The sequence below is a fragment of the Camelus bactrianus genome, chromosome 13 (genome assembly GCF_048773025.1).
Source record: "Camelus bactrianus isolate YW-2024 breed Bactrian camel chromosome 13, ASM4877302v1, whole genome shotgun sequence".
Taxonomy (NCBI): Eukaryota; Metazoa; Chordata; class Mammalia; order Artiodactyla; family Camelidae; genus Camelus; species Camelus bactrianus.
In genome coordinates this window covers 46,983,453-47,000,622 of record NC_133551.1, presented here as the reverse complement: position 1 = coordinate 47,000,622, position 17,170 = coordinate 46,983,453, and the positions used below count along the sequence as shown (strand labels likewise).

General features: G+C 35.4%; 1 protein-coding gene and 1 long non-coding RNA gene across 3 annotated transcripts in view; one reads left to right on the top strand and one right to left on the bottom strand.

The window, feature by feature from the left end:
- The window catches only part of ZSWIM5 (zinc finger SWIM-type containing 5), a 139,019-nt gene that overhangs the window by 64,218 nt on the left and 57,631 nt on the right, over positions 1–17,170 (bottom strand). The gene's annotated exons all lie outside the window — the stretch shown is intronic.
- LOC141579596 (uncharacterized) overlaps positions 1–17,170 on the top strand; it is a 38,423-nt gene that overhangs the window by 6,170 nt on the left and 15,083 nt on the right. The window contains exon 2 of one of the 2 annotated variants that reach the window (XR_012511303.1): positions 1,569–2,922. This is a non-coding gene — a long non-coding RNA (uncharacterized LOC141579596). Of the gene's footprint in view, positions 1–1,568; positions 16,313–17,170 lie in introns of those variants that run through there. The other variant, XR_012511302.1, reaches the window with a different exon arrangement.

Genomic DNA, 17,170 nt, shown 5'->3' with positions numbered 1-17,170 from the left:
AATGCATTCACATCACACCCACTTGATCCAAGGAGCAGTTCTTCATTAGAAAAACCTCTGGAGTCAGCATCTCTTCTGAATCAAAATTACATTCTTACTGTACAATCCCATCAATAGGCCAGCATTTCCTTGTGCCCACTGTATATGGCTTTTAACTCCTTTGCTCATGTATACTTTAGAAAGATTCTCTGAATATCTTTGGAATATCTTAATTGTGAATTGTGCATTTATAGGTTCTCATGCTCTGACTTAATTTATTTTTCTTGTCTTTAAACTCAGTTCAAATTTGTTTATAAACAGTCATGATCTGAGCTAAAGTTCAATTTACTCTGGCCTAGTCTCAGAGTTACAGCACACTAGAACTTAGAAGGTATAGATATGAAAAGAAAAGCTTCCTTCTGTGAGTCGTAAGAAGCAAACTTGCTTACTGAGGAGCCTGTAGGAGAAACAAAAAAGCTAGATGAAGTTTTCTCCCGGATAACCCAGGTCTAGATTCAAGAGATCCTCTGTGGTTCATATAGGGACTCTCAAGACCAAGAATACAGTGAAGAAGAAGGCATGGAAGTGCAAAGTCCTGGAAGGTGAATGGAAATACTCTTCCTGAGATACAGCTAAAAGATAAAAACCTAGAAGGTCCACAAAGAACAAGAGCCAAAGAAGTTTCTTTGGCTCAAAGGTCTTGGACCATACAGTGGAATCCCAATCTACACTAAAATGTTATGCCAGATAAAATATTTGATTTTTTTCTCATGCGAAATTGGAGGGGAAAAAGAATTAGGCTATTATCTAAGGAAATAGTGCTAAAATTTAATGATCATTTGAGACAATGAATGCTGAAAGGGATAAACCTCAGATCAGCAGGGTTACCATATTCTTGACGGTGGCCACAGTGAGCTACTCTTCATACTCTGATGAAGAAAAAAATTAATTTTCAACCTCAAGAGGAATATAATATTCCAAGAACAATTCTAAGTGACAAATCATTGATTCATTGATCCAACATTATTTAATCTCTTACTATGTGCTAGGTACTAGGCTGGGTACCAAGGATACTAAGATGAGAAGGAACAGCGTCTAATGGGACAGCAGACAAGTAAACATTTGTAACTGAGAGGGTAAATGTTATGATAAAGATCAGCAAGTGCTATTATAGGAAAACAGAGAAGGAATTCCTAGTCCAGGCTGAGGGGCTGGGGTTCAGGAAAGAATCCAGGCAGTAGTAACATGTGAGTTAACTCTTGAAAGGTGAGTAGGAGATAGACAGGTAGTTAAGATCTACAGTATCTGACATGCATAATGAGAAGTATGATAGAATAAGACAGAAACACAGAGGTGAAACAACCAATCTAGACTGTAGAGGGGAGCCAGAAAAGGGCTTCCAGAAATGGGGAAAGGAGGCAGAATGTTACATGTAGAAGCAAACCAGCAATGTGGGGAGGCCTGGCCACAAGAAGTACAGTATATGACATGCAGTATAGTATAGTGATTGTATCAAGTTTCCTATTGCTGCTGTAGCAAATTACCATAAATTTGGTGGCTTAAAATAACACAAACTTATTATCTTATAGGTCTGGAAGCCAGAAGTCCAAAATGGGTCTCACTGAATTAAAATCAGTGTCTGCAAGGTTGTATCCCTTCTGGAGTTTCCAGGGGAAAATTCATATCCTTGCCTTTTCCAGCTTTTCCTTGGCTTTTGGCCCCTTCCTCCATCTTCAGTATTAGTAACGGCTGTACCTCCACTGTATCAAATTGACACTGTATCTCCTGTCTTCCTCTTTCACTTATAAGGACCCCTGTGGTTGCACTGGGACCACCTGGATAATCCAGGATAATCTCCCCTTCTCAAGGTCAGCTAATTAGTAAATGTAAATCCCTCTGTAATCTTAATTCTTCCTTGCCACATAATACAACATAGTCACAGGGTCTGGTGATTGGAATGTGGATATCTTGGAAAGCTATTATGTTGCTTAACACAATGAATGAGAGAGTGTACATGCTGAAGCAATACTGCCTAGGTTGATGTTCTACCATCTTTATTAACGTTGTGTGACTGTGAGGAAGTTGCATAATTTCTCTGTACCTAAGTTTCCTTATCTGTAAAAAGGGATAATAATATCAACTACTTAATTTTGTTGTAGTGAGGAATAAATGGGTTAATGTGTGTGTGTAAAGGGTTAACAAATTTTTTTCCTTTCTTCATGAATTTTTGACCTTTGTTTAAAATTTTAACTATGTTCCCCTGAAAACCTGATAAAGGTAGAATGTCAGCTATCTTCCTAAGCAATATTACGCTAAATGCTATGTTAAAATGACACCTGATTGGTTAGAACTGGAAGAACTATAAATATCTTATTGTAAGCCAAATCTTTGAGCCCCCTTAAGTGGTGACTCTTGTAACTTGGCAGAACCCTTATGGGGACTTTGAACATTATGCCTGTGGAACTGTTTTAAGAGATACTGACTCCTGTGGGACATGAGCCTTTTAAGTCAGGGCAACTCCTAGACCTGTCCAATGTGGATCTCATTTCTCTATACTTGAGCATCACCTAGAGGAATGGGGGCAAAGAGTAGCTCTGGACAGTTGTGTAGACAGCACTATAAACTGCTACAAGCCCTTACTGAAGAACGCCTGATACTGCCTTGATGGAAAGCTTTGGATCCTATCTTATATACTTTTTCTTTTTTTTATTGTGTGAAAATACATCATAGCATTACCATCTCAGCCATTTTTAAGTGGCATTAAATACATTCACTCTGTTGTGCAGGCATCACCACCATCCATTCCCATAATTTGTTTCATCTTGTAAAACTGAAACTCTTTACCTATTAAATAATAACTCTCCATTCTTCTCTCTCCCCAGGCCCTGGCAACCACCATTCTACTTTGTGTCTCTACAATTTTAATTAGTCTAAGTACCTCATGTAAGTGGAATCAAATAGTATTTGTCTTCTGGGGACTGGCTTATTTCTCTTAGCATAATGCCCTCAAAGTTCATTCACATTGTAGCATATTGTAGAATTTTCTTCCTTTTTAAGGCTGAATAATATTCCACTTTATGTATTAATTACTACATTTTGCTTATCCATTTATCCATTGATGAACACTTGGGCTGCTTCCACATTTTAACTATTGTGAATGATCCTGCTATGAACATGGGTATACAAATATCTCTTTGAGACCCTACTTTCAATTTTTTTGGGTATATCCTGAGAAGTGGAACTGCTGGGTCATATGGTAATTCTATTTTTAATTCTTTAAAGGAAACTCCATGCTGTAATCCATAGCAGCTGTACCATTTTACATTCCCACCAACAGTATACTAGGATTCCAATTTCTCCACATTCATGTCAACACTTGTGGTTTGTTTTTTTTTTAATAGCCATACTACTGGGTGTGAGGTGATATCTCATTAGTTTTGATTTGCATTCATTTCCCTAATGATTGGTAATGTTGAGTATCTTTTCATGTGCTCATTAGCTATTCACATATCTTCTTGGGAGAAATGTCTATTCAACTCCTTTAGCCCATTTTTAAAATTGAGGTATAACTGATTTACAGTGTTGTGTTAGTTTCTGCTGTACAGCATAGTGATTCATTTATACAGATCCCTTTTTATATTCTTTGGCATTATAGGCCATTACAAGGTATTGAATAGAGTTCCCTGTGCTATAATGTAGGACCTTGTTAATCTATTTTATATATCACAGTTAGTATCTACAAATCCCAAACTCCCAATTTATTTCTCCCCATCCCCTCTCCCCCTTTCCTCCTGGTAACCATAAGTTTGCTTTCTATGTCTCTGAGTCTGTCTGTGTTTTATAAATAAGTTCATTTGTGTGTTTTTTTTTTTTTTTAGATTCCACATATAAATGATATCATACAGTATTTTTCTTCCTCTTTCTGGCTTACTTCACTTAGTATGACGATTTCCAGGTCAATCCACGTTGCTGCAAGTGGCATTATTTTATTCTTTTTCATCACTGAGTAGTATTCCACTGTATATATATACACCACAACTTTATCCAGTCATCAGTTGATGGACATTTAGGTTGTTTTCATGTCTTAGCTATTGTAAATAGTGCTGCTGTGCACATTGGTGTGTGTGTATCTTTTCAAATTAGAGTTCCCTCTGGATATATGCCCAGGAGTGGGATTGCTGGATCATAGGGTTTTTTAAGGAATCTCCATATTGTTTTCCAATATTTGTTTACAAGAAGATGTGTGTGTATATGAATGTAAGTAGTAAGTAGCAAGTAAATAATATAAACATAAATAATAATAGAAACCCAGGGAAAATTAACTTTAAAAATAGTATGAAGACCATCTTGAAGACAGAAAGAAAAGGTAGTTTATGACTCTTTTGGTTGAAAGTGACAGACATTCAACTCAAACTACTTAAATGAAAAAGGGAGTGTCTTAGCTCACGTAACCAGGAAGTTCAAGTGGGTGACTAACTACAGCCATGGCTGGATGCAGTGATTCAAACGACGTCATGGAAAATCTATCTTGACTCTGCTTTCATTATGACAAAAACGGATCATTCCCACCAACTTAATAACCTGATGTAACTTTTCCCATCTTTAAAAACAGGAGCACCTCCTATTGACTCTGCTTTCCCTGATATCCACCATCCCATTTCTCTGCTCCCTTTGCAACAAGACTAGAGTTGTTTATAGTCTCCAATTCTCCTTCCGTTCTTTCTGAACCCATTCCAATCAGGGGCCCCCACCTCTCCAGTGAAAATGATTTCATCTAAGTCACCAATGACCTCCACATTGCTAAGAAATAGGCATTTCTCAGTCCTTTTCTTACATTTGACACAATTAACAGCTCCCTCATCTTTGATACACTTTGTTCATTGGTTTCTAGGATATCACAGTGTCTTGGTTTTCCTTCTATCTTATTGGGCTCCCCTTTTTAATATTCCTTGCTGGTTCCTTCTCTTGTCCCCAACTCTTTTTTTTTTTTTTTTTTTTTGTCTCCAGCTCTTAATGTTAGAATGCTCCAATGTTCAGTCCTTGGTCCCTTTCTCTAGTTATACTTACTCCCTTGGCTATTCCGATTAGTGCCTTTGTTTTAAATAACATCTATATGCCAATGACTCTCAATGGTCTCAGATAAAGACCTCTCTCCCAAACTCCAGATTCATACATCCAACTCCTGATTTGGAGGTCCACAAAACAGTTGGAAGTCTTAATAAACATCCCAAACTTAACAAATCCAAAACGTGTTTCACCTGTAGCCTTTCCCATCACAACTGATGGCAAACTTCATCTTTCCACATGCTCAGGCCAAAAACTGTCGAGTCATCCTTGATCCAACACCCAATCCATCAGGAAGTCATACTTTTTCTATTTATAAGATATTTCCAAAAGCTGACCATTTCTCAACATTTCCACTATTTCTAATCTGGTACAAGCCTGGATTATTTCACTAGCTTTCTAACAGGTCTACCTGCTCTACCTTTCCACTCGTTCAAATCTGTTCTCCATATAGCTGTAAAAGAGATCCTTTAAAAATCTGTCAGACCCCATAAACAAGATTATACTGTAAAGCACAGGGAAATATACACAAGATCTTATGGTAGCTCACAGAGAAAAAAATGTGACAATGAATATATATATGTTCATGTATAACTGAAAAATTGTGCTCTACACTGGAATTTGACACAACATTGTAAAATGATTATAAATCAATAAAAAATGTTAAAAAAAAAAAAAAGAAAATTAAGATTAAGAAGATTAGAAAAAAAAAAAATCTGTCAGACCCTGATACTCCCTCTACTCGGAAACTTCCAGCGGTTTCCCATTTCATTCAAAGCTGAGACTCTTACAATGGCCTACATAGGCTCTCTGTGATCTGGCTCCCATTAACTTCTCTGACTTCTTTTTCTTACTACTCTGCCCCTTACAATCCTTGTTGCTCTTCAAACACTAGGCAAAGTCCTACCATAAGAACTTTGTTTTAGCTGTTCCCTCCAAATATCTGCTTGGCTAATATTCTTCCCTCCTTTAAGTCTCCTCAGATGTTACTTTATCACTGAGGTCTATCCAGCTCACCCCATTAAATACTGAAACTGTTCTATCTCCCCACTGCCACTCCAGCATTCCAAATGCCTTCAAATCCTATTCTACCATTACTTTTTTTTCTACAGCACTTACTTTCTAACACACTATGTAATTTATTTATTATGTTTATCAGTGTCTCCCTCTGCTATGATGCAAGCCTCCACAAGGGCAGGGATCTTTGCTTTGTTCATTAATGTATCTTATGTGCCTAGAATGCTTGGATTTCAGAAAACATTTGCTAAATGTGGAATAGCCACTGGCTACTTCAAATTTGTGGAACCCTTATGACTAACACTACCTGCCAAAAGCACACACACATGTGACTGAATCCTGAGTCAATCATCTGGCTAGGAGGTGGGGTATTCAATCAGCCAACCCTCTCATGTACCCTTACATGTAGTAAGAAGAGAAGTGGTCAACCCTACCTGAACCATTGGAATGATTTCCTCACAAGAATGAAGGACGACATTACCAAAAGAGGTAAGGGAAAGCATGCTAGGCAGGCAAAAAAGCAGAACTGGAGGGATGTATAGTATAGTAGTTAGGGTGGTTAAGGGACAGACTCCAGAATCAGGAAGCTTAAATTGATTCCAGCCTTGTACTTGCCAGCTGTGGGACCCTGGGGAAATTATTTATGCTTCTACGCCTCAGTTTCTTCATCTGTAAAATGGGGATAAAACTAATAACTACCTCATAGAGATGTTAAAAGTATTAAATTAGTTTCAATGCATATAAAAACAGTATAGGGCCTGGCTACAATAAGCATGATAGAAATATTAGCCACTGTCATTATTATTATTAACTGGAGCAAAGTATTCCTCATTACAGCAACTGTACCACAGCACTTGAGACTTGGTGAGATACAGCAAAGAATAAGAACTGCAGGGTGGCTTGCTAAATCATCCACACATTCACTAAATGCATACTCTGTGTCTGACATTTGGCCAGCCCTGGTCTTTAAGGAAGGCACAATCTACTGTGGGGAGACATTTAGCAGATAAAAGCAATCAAGTTTTGTAGGTGCTATTTTAGTTCCATTCTTCCTACAGACTCTCACTTTCTATTCTAAGAACCCAAGTTGGACACTAAGCCCTCAGAAGTCAGAGATGTCTTCTGCATTACATCATTATTAAGCATTCTCTAAATTTTTAATAATCATCATAATTCTAGGTCTAGGGGAATCTCTTGACCCTAAGCCTCACTGTCATACTATAACAAAGTGTCTCACATTTCTGTAGCAGCAGATGACTAGTTGACCTGTTCAGTTTTTGGTTTATGATCAACTGCTACACAGATGGTTCTTATTTGCTTCACGTTGCCTTCTACCTAAACTGTGGACTTTCTCATAATCAACTTTTTGGGTATAAGAAGATGACTGAGAGTCTTGAAGTTGTAAGAAGATAATGGGTAAATCTCATAATATTTCACTTGGACACTAATGGATCACTACTTCATCATTTGAAATGTCAGACTGAGAGAATGAAATAGTTGGTTGCCTTTTATTCAATTACCTTAAAAGATAAAAAGCTCATTGGAGATATTAAAGAAAATGTGAAAACCTGTTTTATTCATTTCAATCATTCATTTGCATGCAATGTTCAGGGTTTAGTGTTAAAAACAGTGTTGAGTAAAGTATAATTTCTAGCATTGATCTCAGTGCTTAGTAGTTGAAGAGGATATAGTATGTACAGATTAGTAAGTGAGATTTTTTTAACCATATGATAAAGTTCATTTTCTATTCATTAATTCATTTAAATTACATTATTGGTTGTTTACTCTGTGCCAGACACTGTAGGAATGTAGTAGTAAAGAAGACAAGAACAATTCCTACTCTTAGCATTGATGCTGATGGGGCTGGTCTAGATGACTTCCAAAATTTCTTCTAAATTGGGGGTCTTTTATTCCCCTGTAAACCAATGGGTGATAAATGACAGTCAAGCCAGAGACTGAACTGATGGCTATTACCCACAACCATAGGTTGGAAAGAGGTTAGGAAGTATATAAAAGAGAAAAGAGAACAAAAAAAGGCAAGGCAGATAAAGAAGAAGGGAACTAACATAACAAGAGCTTGCACTGTTATTTTTATTTTTATCTCACAAATGAAAAAAACTAAGGTTTACGGAGATTAAAGAACTTTCCTGGGGTCACACAGTTGGTAAGTGGCAGAGCCAGAATGTTAACTTGGTCTAGCACTGTTTCCTCTCCATCTTGTAGACACAGAAGGAAAAAAATTTAAAGTAAAGGTGAACAACGGACATTAGAGAAAGCAGGCTAAAGGAGCTCTGGATGATGGATGGCCACTCAGAAATAGAATAAAACTCAAGACTTGTTGAATTAGTAATCAAAAAACTCCCAGCAAACAAAAGACGAGGACCAGACAGCTTCACAGGGGAATTCTACTAAACATATAAAGAAGAGCTAATACCTATCCTTCTCAAACTACTCAAAAAATTGGAGAGGAGGGAACACTTCTAAATATATTCTATGAGGCCATCATTAGCCTGATTCCAAAGCCAGACAAAGACACTACAAAAAAAAAAAAAGTGAAAATTACAGGCCAATATCTCTGAAGAATACAGATGCAAAAATCATCAACAAAATATTAGCAAAAAGAATTCAACAATATGTAAATACACACACCACGCAAGTGAAATTTATTCCAAGGATGCAAGGATGGTTCAATATCCACAATCAATGTGATACATCACATTAACAAAAAGAAGGATCAAAATCACATGATCATCTTGACAGATGCAGAAAAAGCATTTGACAAAATTCAACATCCATTCATGATAAAAATTCTCGTCAAAGTTGGTATGGAGGGAACATATCTCAACATAACAAAGACCATTTATGATACCCACAGCTAATATCATACTCAGTGGTGGAAAGCTGAAAGCTTTCCCCCTAAAATCAGGAATAAGAAAGGGTGCCTACTCTTTAAACATTTTTTTAGAAAATTTAAAAATTTTTATATATTTTTAAAAGTTACTTTCCATTTACAGTTATTATGAAATATTGGCTCTACTCCCCATGTTGTACAATACATCCTTGAGCTTACCTTCCACCCAATAGTTTGTACCTCACGTTCCCCCACCAAGTAACCAGTTTGTTCTTTATATCTGTGAGTCTACTTTTTCTGTTGTCGTATTCACTAGTTTGTTGTATTTTTTATATTCCACATATAAGTGATATCATTCAGTATGTGTCTTTCTCTGTCTGACTTATTTCATTTAGCACAATGCCCTCCAAGTCCATCCATGTTGCTGCAAGTGGCAAAATTTCATTCTTCTTTATGGCTGAGTAGTAATCCATTGTATATACATACCACATCTTCTTTATCTAGTCATCTGTTGATGGACACTTAGGTTGTTTCCATATCTTGGGAATTGCAAATAATGCTGCTATGAACATTTGAGTGCACGTATCTTTTCAAATTAGTGTTTTGTTTTGGATGTATACCCAGAAGTGGAATTGCTGGGTCATGTGGTAGTTCTATTTTTAGTTTTTTGAGAAAACTCCACACTGTCTCCATAGTGGCTGCATCAATTTACGTTTCCACCAACAGTGTAGAAGGGTTCCCTTTTCTCTACAGCCTTGCCAACATTTGTTATTTGTGTTCTTTTTGATGACAGCCATTCTGACAGATTTGAGGGATATCTCACTGTGGTTTTGATTTGCACTTCCCTGATGATTAGGGATGTTGACTGTCTGATTTCCTCTTTGGAAAAATGTCTATTCAGTTATTCTGCCTATTTTTTAAATGGGTTGTTTGCTTTTTTGATGTTGAGTTGTATGAGCTGCTTATGTACATTGGATATTATTAGTCCCTTATCAGTCATATCATTTGCAAATATTTTCTCCCCTTTAGTAGACTGTCTTTTTATTTTGTTGATTGCTTCCTTTGCTATGCAAAAGCTTTTAAAGTTTAATTAGGTTCCATTTGTTTCTTTTTGTTTTCTTTTCCTTTACTTTAGGAGACAAATCCAAAAAAAAATATTGCTGAGATTTATGTCAAAGCGTGTTCTGTCTATGTTTTCCTATAGAAGTTTTATGGTATATGGTCTTACACTAAGGTCTTTAATTCACTTTGAGTTTATTTTTGTATGTGATGTTAGGGAATGTTCTAATTTCATTCTTTTACATGTAGCTGTCCAGTTTTCCCAGTACCACTTATTGAAGAGACTGTCTTTTCTCCATTGTATATTCTTGCCTCATTTGTTGTAGATTAACTGACTTTAAGTGAATAGGTTTATTTCTGGGCTCTGTATCCTGTTCTAGTGACCTATGTGTGTGTTTTTGCGCTAGTACCATACTGTTTTGATTACTATAGCTTTGTAGTATAGTTTGAAGTCAGGGAGCGTGATTCGTCCAGCTCTGTTTTTCCAAAATGAACTGATATGAAAACTGTATCTCTAATATGACTGGTTTAAACTTTAAAAAAAAAATCATTGACTTGTGGTTTATTTTTCTATAAAATAAGACTGTTAAATATTCATTGACAAAGGGTTTACTCCAGACAAAAAGACTTACATAGCTAAGACTAGATACCAGTTAAGGCCAAATTATTCATATAGGACTTTTTTTCTATGTTAGGTGGTTTTCATAATACTAAACATTTGGTTTAGTACATTCTTAAAGCTACTGCAGAACAAGAGAACAAGAAAGTCTTTCTCCGAAAGCAAATGATAATTACCTAAAATATGTTGGTACATCTTACAATGTATTTTTTCAAGGTCTTCAACATTTTAATCAAGGGAGACTGTCTGAACTCTTTTTATTATTAGCCTGAAATGAACTTTTACTTATTTTTATTTTTTATTTTTTTTAAACTTTCTTTATTGAGTTATAGTCATTTTACAATGTTGTGTCAAATTCCAGTGTAGAGCACAATTTTTCAGTTATCCATGAACATACATACATTCATTGTCATATTCTCTTTCACTGTGAGCCACCACAAGATCCTGTATATATTTCCCTGTGCTACACAGTACAATCTTGTTTATCTATTCTACATTTTGAAATCCCAGTCTGTCCCTTCCCACCCCGTCCCCCTGGCAACCACAAGTTTGTATTCTGTGTCTATGAGTCTGTTTCTGTTTTGTATGTATGTATGTGTGTATGTATGTATGTATGTATTTATTTATTTAGATTCCACATATGAGAGATCTCATATGGTATTTTTCTTTCTCTTTCTGGCTTACTACACTTAGAATTGAAATGAACTTTTTAAATATCATGAGTAAACTTCAGGAGATCTGATTTCTTATTCAAGCTTTGCCACCAATTAGCTGAGTGATCTCAGAAAAGTCACAACTGAGTTCCCTCATCAGTAAGAAAAGTCATAACTAGTCACAACTAAGTTTGATAATAGTTTATTTAACTTCCTCTCTTTGCATTTTTAACTCTATAGTGGAGAAGAGAGAATTATGTCAACATATAGTTCCTGGTCAACTATCACTTTTCATTAATCTTTGACTGAAGAACAGTGACTCAACCAGAATTAGTAGGTCAATAAGTATTCATTTAGTATTACTTTCTTTTCAAAGTTTTTGACTTCCATAAATACTTCAAGAGCTGCCAAGCTGCCAAAGATGCCTCCATCTTTGTTATTTTTCCTCAAGATTGGAATTGCCTTGGCAATTCTGGGTCTTTTGCAGCTCCACATAAATTTTAGGATTATTTGTTCTAGTTCTGTGGAAAATGTCATAGGTATTTTTACAGGGATCGTCTGACCACTTTAACAATATTAATTTTCCCAATCCAAGAGCATGGGATGTCTTTCCATTTTTAAAAATCACCTTCAATTTCCTTTACCAATGTTTTATAATTCTCAGAATACAGGTTTTCATCTCCTTGGTTAGATTTATTCCTAGGTATTATTTTTACACAATTTTAAACAGGATTTTTATTTTTTTCTAATATTTCATTGTTGTGTAAAGAAATGCAACAGATTTCTATACATTAATCCTGCATCCTGATACCATGCTGAATTCATTTACTAGTTCTAACAGTTTTTGTGTGGAGTCTTTAGGATTTTCTATTTCTATACTGAGTATCATGTTACCTGCATATAATGACAATTTTACCTCTTCCCTTCCCATTTGGATACCTTTAACTTCTTTTTCTTGTCTGATTGCTGTGGTTAGGGCTTCCAATACTGTGTTGAACAGAAGTGGTGAAAATGGGCATCCTTGTCCTGTTTCAGAATTCAGCAGAAAGGCTCCTAGCTTTTCACTGTTGAGTATTATGTTAACTAAGGGTTTGTCATAAATGGCTTTTATAGTATTATGTATTATATATATAATATATATTGAGATATGTCCCCTCTAATAAACATGGGGGGAAGCATATATCCTTCTGAGTTAATGTTTTCATTTTCTTTGGATAAATACCCAGAAGTGGAATTGCTGGATATTTGGTAGTTCTATTTTTAATTTTTTGAGGAGCCTCCATACTACTTTCCATAGTGACTGCACCAATTTATGTTCTCACCAATAGTGCACAAGGGTCCCCTTTTCTTCATTTACCAATACTTATTATTCCTTGTTTTTTTTGATAAGAGCTATTCTAACAGATGGAGGTGATATCTCACTGTGGTTTTGAATTTCATTTTCTTGATGATTAGTGAAGTTAAGCATCTTTTAATGTACTTCTTGGCCATCTACTTGTCTTCTTTAGAAAAATATTCAGATCCTCTGGTTTTTAAATCAGATTGTTTTCATTTTTTGTTATTGAGTTTTATGAGTTCTTTATATATTTTAGATATTAACCTCTTATCAGATATATTATTCACAAATATTTTCTCTCATTTAGTAGGTTGCCTTTCCATTCTGCTGATGGTTTTCTTTGTTGTTTATAAGCTTTTAGTGTGATGTGGTCCTACTGGTTTGTTTTTGCTTTTGTTGTCTTTTCTTTTGGTGTCAAATCCAAAGAATTATCACCAAGACAATTATCAAGGACCTTAATGCCTGTTTTCTTCTAGGAGTTTAGTGGTTTCAAGTTTTATGTTAAGTCTTTAATCCATTTTGAGTTATTTTTGTGTATTGTGTAAGAAAGTGGTCCAACTGGTCAAATTAAGAAAGAATGATCATCTTGCTAGCATCCTTCTGCCCCCTATAAACAAAAACTTGCTCATTTCTATCTTTGTGTTTTTGATCATACTAAAATAATTCTTGTCTTCCTCTGTCAATCCAAATTCTATTTACCTCTCTTGACCAGTTCAAATCCCATTACCTCCAAGGTCTTCTTTTTTTTTAATTTTTATTATTATATTATTTATTTTTTAAATTTTGGCTGGTATTTAGGTTCATTTATTTTTAGAGGAGGGATTGGGAATTGACCCATCACCTTATGCATACTAAGCATGCACTCTACCACTTGAACAATACCCTTCCCCCATCCAAGGTCTTCTTTGATGACATCAAATTATACTGATTTCTCCCTTTGCTAACTTGTTTAGCATTTATTAATCTGTATTACACACTTCATTACATTCTGTCTTATTTATTAATTGTACTTAAATTTTTGTGAATAATATCAGTATACGAGGCTTGAGCCCAAAGAAACAGTATTACAAAGCATTATAAGAAAACATGCTGTGGAATCAGACCTGGGTTCAAATGCTAGCTCTGTTGGTTAGAGCCAATTTGTTTTACATGTTTTATTACACAAAACTTGTGTGTTAAGAAAGCTGCTTGGAAAAAAAGAAAGAAAGAAAGCTGCTTGACCTTTCAATATCTCAGCTTCTTCATCTATAAAATGATAATAATCATATTTCATATGGTTATTTGAAGATTAAATAAGTAAATATATGCAAAAACCTAGACTAGTTCTTAGCATATAGTAACCACTCAATGACAAATTATGATAGTTAAAACTTTCATAACAGCCACTTATAGCTTCTTCTAGAAGATGGACTAGATATAATTTTCCTTATTTTTCCCATGAAGTACAACAAAACCCCTAGATATTATACATAAAACAAACATAAAAAGACTGAAAGGTGAATGGCTAGGGATGTTGGAACCCAAGGGATGACATGGTACTGAGTTCCCTGGATTTTCTTTTCGATTCATATACCCCAGAGTTGGAACTGAAGAAGCCAGCAACCCAGAAATGCCAATGGATATAGAGGGAAAAGGCCACAACAAGTCTGCTCTCTTTAGCCAAAGGAACAGGAAAAGGGCATCCTAGTAAGACAAAACACTTTAGACAATAACTGCTCTACTGCAGACAAACACCACAGAGAAAACACTGACCCTACCTCCACCAATGCCAGTACAGGCTGAGGCTACCAATGCCACCCATGAGGCTGTAACAAGATGTCCCCATTCCTGCCATGCCCTCCTCTCCCTGCTGGAGTGCTATCAGATGAAGTATAGTGGAGACTCAGGCTTTAACCACAATCCAATGTGACATGACCACCAACTCTCCACCTCAGTAGATGCCATGTAGGAATAATGGGGCATTCCTAATCCTCTATGCCAGCACGGTAACAGTGGAGGCCAAATGGGAAACTTCTACTCCCATCTGGCAGTGATGAAGCAGCTCCCTTCTTAACACTACCACAGCAGGGTCAGAAGTTAGCTAAAACAGAAAGGTTTAAATAAAATCCAGTCTTATAACACAACGAATGTCCAGGTTTCAACTGAAAATTACTCACAATACCAAGAACAAAGAGAACTTCAATTTGAATGAAAAAAGACAGTCAATAGACACCAAAATGACAGTGATACTAAATTATTTGACTTTCTTAAAGGAGCCAACATAAAAATGTTTCAATAAAACAGCTATAAACAATTATAAATTTGCCCTTGAAACAAATTTTTAAAAATACAAACGCTCAGCAAAGAAATAGAAGACATAAAGAAGAGCTGAATGGAAATTTTAGAACTGGAAAATACAACTGAAATTAAAAACCTTAACTGATAGACTCAACTGCAGAATGGAGGGAAAAGAGAAAATAACCAGGACTTGAAGATAGAATAATGGAAATCACCCAATCTGTAAAACAGAAAAAATGAACAAAATGAAACAAAAAACAAACTCCAACACACCGAACAGTCTCAGGTAACTGCTGGACTATCACAAATGATGTAACATCACTGGAGTTCCATAAGGAGAGAAAAGAGAGTAGGGCTTGAACAAATAATACCTGAAAATGTCCTGAATTTGGCTAAAGACATATACCTATAGGTTCAAGAAACTGAGCAAACACCAAACCAGATTATATCCAAAGACATCCACATCAAGATATATCAGAGTCAGACTTCTTTAAAAAAAAAAAAAAAACTTACAAGCAGTGAGAGAAATAACACCTTATGTACAGGGGGAAAACAACTCAAATGACAGCAAATTCTCATCAGAAACCATGGAGGCCAGCAGGATGTGGCACAACATTTTTCTGCTGTTGAAAGGAAATGACTGTAAACCCAGAATTCTACGTACAGTAAAAATATCCTTCAAGAATGAAGGGGAAATCAAGACATTCTTAGATGAAGCAAAACTAGAGAATCTATAACCAGCAGACTTATTCTAAAATAATACCTAAAGGAAGTTGTCTAAAGACTAAGGAAATGATAAAAGAAGGAAATTTGGAATGTCAAGAATAAGACAGCAAACAAAAACATGGGCATCATTCTTCTGTTGAGTTTTCTAAATTATATTTGATGCTTGAAGAAAAAATGACAACAGTCTGATGTGCTTCTAAATGTATGAAGAAGAAACATTTAAGGCAACTATGATATAAATGGGGACTGTAAGAGACATAAAGAGAAGTAAGGTTGTTCCACTTCACTCCACTGTTGGTGGGAACGTAGTTTGTTGCAGTCGCTATGGAAAATACTATGGAGTTTCCTTAAAAAACTAAAAATAGACTTACCATATGATTTAGCAATCCTACTCCTGGGCATATATCCAAAGGGAACCTTAATTCAAAAAGATACATGCACCCCAATGTTCACAGTAGCACTACTGACATAGCCAAGACATGGAAACAACCTAAATATCCATCAACAGATGACTGGATAAAAAAGCTGTGGTATATTATTTAATGGAATATCACTCAGTTATAAAAAAGAATAAAATAATGCCATTTGCAGCAACATGGATGGACCTGGAGACTGTCATTCTAAGTGAAGTAAGTCAGAAAGAGAAAGAAAAATACCATATGATATCACTTAAATGTGGAATCTACAAAAAAAAAAAAAAAGACAAATGAACTTATTTACAAAAAGAAACAGACTCACAGACATAGAAAACAAACTTATGGTTGCCAGGAGGGAAAGAGGTTAGGAAGGGATGAATTGAGAGTTTGAGATTTGTAAATACTAACTATCATATATAAAATAGATAAACAAGTTTCTATTATATAACACAGGGAGCTACATTCAATATCTTGTAGTAACTTATGGTGAAAAAGACTAAGACTATGAATACGAAAATGAATATATGTATGTTCATGCATGACTGAAGTATTATGCTGTACACCAGAAATTAACACAACATTGTAAACTGACTATAGTTCAATAAAATATATACATATATACAAAGTAAAAAAAAAAAACTGTATTGCAAACATTAAGCACGCTAAGAGACTGGATTTTAATTGTTCCCACCACAAGAAGAAATAATTATGTGAAGCCATAAAGATGTTACCTAGCTCTACAATGGCAATTATAATGCAATATAGATATATCAAATCAATATGCTGTATATCTTAAACTTATACAATGTTATGTGTCAATTATATCTCAATAAAAATTTTGAATACAGAAGAAAAAGAGAACAAAATACAAATGGGACAAATGAAAAACAAATAGTATTGGGTAGATTTAATCACAACCATATCAATAATCGTCAATAAATGATCTAAATACCCCAATAAAAAGGCACATATTATTAGGTTGGATAAAAAAGCAAGACCCAACCATATGATTCCTACAAAACACCCATTTAAAATATAAAGACATAAATAGGTTAAAACAAATTGATCAGCATTTTGGAGCTAGGTAAGATGGGGTAACACTTCACTCTATCTCTCCTATGGAAGCTTTAAAACCTAGACAGAGGCAGGAGGGTATCTCAGTGGTAGAGTGCA